This window comes from Priapulus caudatus, unplaced genomic scaffold (genome assembly GCF_000485595.1).
Source record: "Priapulus caudatus unplaced genomic scaffold, Priapulus_caudatus-5.0.1 Scaffold61, whole genome shotgun sequence".
Taxonomy (NCBI): domain Eukaryota; kingdom Metazoa; phylum Priapulida; class Priapulimorpha; order Priapulimorphida; family Priapulidae; genus Priapulus; species Priapulus caudatus.
The window spans coordinates 522,773-526,214 of record NW_014577122.1 but is presented as its reverse complement, the minus strand read 5'-3'; positions in this window follow the sequence as shown (position 1 = coordinate 526,214).

The following is a 3,442-nucleotide window of genomic DNA, read 5'->3' as shown; positions in this document are numbered from 1 at the left end:
CCTACTCCAATTCACTTTCTCCTACTGCTCACCTTTTCTCTTTCCTCTCCTCCTCTCTCCTCTTCTGCCCCCCTGCTATCCTCTCCAGACCGTTTCGTTTCATTCGAATCTCCATCACCTTCTCCGGCTCTCCTCCTCCCCTCCTTCTCCTCCTCCTCCTTCCCCTTCTACTCCATTCACCCTTCTCACTTCCTCCTTCCTCCTCCTCCTCCTCTCCTCCTCTCCCCGCTATCCTCGATCGTATGACCAGTCTTCATCTCGATCCTCCATTCACTTCTCCGCTCCGTTCCTGCCTCCCCCCTTCCTCTCCTCCCCCCCCCTAACTCCATCACCTTCTCCTCTCGCTCCTACCTGCGCATTCCTACTCTTCCTCTCATCACCTTCTCCCGTAGTACCCCTCCTCCTTCCTCCCCTTCCTCCATCACACTTCTCATCCTCCTCCTCCGTCCTCCTCCCCTCCTCCTCCTCCCCCCCTACTTCATCTTCTTCTTCCCTCCTCCGCCTCCTCCTGCCCCTACTTCCTCCTCCAATGACCTTCAATTCGGATCTCCCATTCACCTTACTCGTGCCTGCCTCCTCCTGCCTCCCTCCTCATGCACGCTTCTCTCCTCTCCTCTCATTTCTACCTCCTCCTCCTCCCCTGACTTCATCTTCTTCTTCTCCCCTCCTCCTCCTCCTGCTGCCCCTACTCCTGCCTCCATGATCCTTCACTTCGATCTCCATCACCTTCTCGCTTCCTCCTCCTCCTGCCTACTTCCTCCTCCTTCTGCCCCTACTCCTCCTCCATGACCTTCTTTCATTTCGAGCTCCATCTCAGGGCAGTCACGTTATGTTAAACACAGGGTTACGTATATGCCTTGAGCAAAAGATAAGGTCTCACTATAATTGGGGTATTACTGTCACAACTTAACCAATAGCACTCGCTTCGATTGGCCTGGAATTTAAATCGTGTTAAAATCTATTTTAATTCGTGAATAAAAACCACTGTTCTAATTGGCTGGAATTCCAATCGCGCTTAAAATTACAATTTTAAGCGCGATTTAAAATAGGTTAGTTTGGCGGCAATGGCCTTCCATACGTGACACGGCAGATTGCGCAACGGGACGCTCTGCTGATGCCCCGTACAATATATGCCCACTGCTGCCGTCTATCCATTTGCATCGTGCCTCTTCTCTCTCTCTCTCTCTCTCTCTCTCTCTTCTCTCTCTCTCCTCTCGCACTCTTTCACACAGACACACACGCCAGCTCTCTCTCTCTCTCTCTCTCTCTTCTCTCTCTCGTCTCGCTCTCTCACACACACACGACACACACAACACACATCACACACACACAACACACACACCTCTCCTCTCTCTCTCACGACACCACACACACACACACACACACACCTCTAGCTCTATCTCTCTCTCTCTCACACACACACACACACACACACACACACACACACACACACACACACACACACACACCTCTAGCTCTCTCTCTTTCTCTCACGCATACACACACATACACATTCCCCCTCTCTCTCTCTCTCTCTCTCTCTCTCTCTCTCACACGCACGCACGCACACACACACACTCGGCAATCACCAGAGCGTCCCGTTGCGCAATCATGCGTGTACGTGTCACTGTGTGAGATGGATGTCCGGACGCGTAGCCTAGCGGCTCCTCGTCCGGAACCGGTCGCGTAGCCACTGCCAATTAATATAGGAATATCTTTCTTCATTCTATATCTTGGGTCTATCATGTTCGTCTGCTCTAACTACGTGGAATTATGGGAGACTAACTCTGAGTTAAAACATTTAACTCCGTAACTCAGGATTTATCATCATCATGTTTATGAAACCCAAATTTAACTCGGAGTTTACTAACTCAGAGTTAGTCAGTTAGCTTTAACTCAGAGTTAAAGTTAATCCACGTCTGTGGAACCGGGTCCAGTGGTTGAGTATAAATACAAATTTTTACAAAACCTATAATATTACTCAACACAATCATATTCATTGTAATGCTAGTACAAGAACGGTAGGTGTCAACACTATCTAATAGTTCTGACACGTGACACCTACCCAATGTATGATTGGGTTGAGTATAAATACCAAAGAATAATAGACTCTATTATGAGCTCTTGATAATATACTAGTTAGACTAGGGTGTACCAGATACCATAGAACAGAGTGTTGAACCACTAATGCAAACGTAACACAAACCATACTACACATGCACACGCGTCGTTGCTAATAATATTAAATTGGTAGACCGTAGCCTACCTCCAGCCACTGCCTATTTCGATTACCAATATGCAATGAAATACAAATAAATGCATATATGTTATATTGATTTCACAATTTCTTTATTACAAAATCAAGAACAACAACATTGTTCTTATCGGTAGTTATCGCCATAGCAAGCTACCACACGGCATGTAGAACAATACAAATACAAATAAATAATACATCTCTTGTGCACACTGTCTCATGTGTGAACGAACACCCACAGCAGCGTTCTACAGGTCAGCCTCAACCCGGCCAAAATAAATATACGGTACTTACAATTAAAGAGGGACCAGATTCTACGTATTTCGCCCCAAAAGAAAAGCAAAAATTTGGTCGTTCATGCCAAGTTGTGTATACAACGCTTTAACCATTTCTTTCGCTGATAGGGTTTATGTCTCCCTGGGTACTGCCGGAACGTACCCTGGTAACTATCTGATATGGTTAGGTTTAGGGTTAGGTTTAGGGTTATTTTTAATCGCGATTAAAATAGATTTTAAGCGCGATTAAATTCCAGCCATTCAGAACAGTGCTTTTTAATCGCGATTAAAATAGATTTTAAGCACGATTAAATTCCACCCAATCGAAGCAGTGCTATTTTATTGTGACAGTAATACCCAATTATATAGAAAGGGTCGTTGTCGTATCAGGTACTACAGATATGTACCCGAGGTACGTATATGTTTACACAAGTGTACCAGACCTGTATCTTCTCAGCATATATGTACCCTGTATTTACATAAACGTACCTGCCCCTGAGATAGAGATCGAATGAAGACGGTCATGGAAGAGGAGTAGCGGGCAGGAGGAGGAAGAGGAGGAGGAGGAGGAGGAGGAAAAGATGGAGATCAAATGAAGAAGGTCATGGAGGAGGAGTAGGGCTGAAGGGGTCGTTGTCGTATCAGGTACTACAGATATGTACTCGAGGTACATATATGTATAGACAAAGTGTACCAGACTTGCACTACAGAAGTGTACCCTAACCCTAACCCTAACTCTAACCCTAAACATACCTCATATAAAAATATAAACATAATACTAAGCAACCTAAAACTACCTCGGGTACATATCTGTAGTACCTGATACGACAACGACCCCATCTGCAGGAGTAGGGGGCAGGAGGAGGAGGAGGAGGAGCGGAGAAGGGATGTGAGATCGAATGAAGGTTCAGAG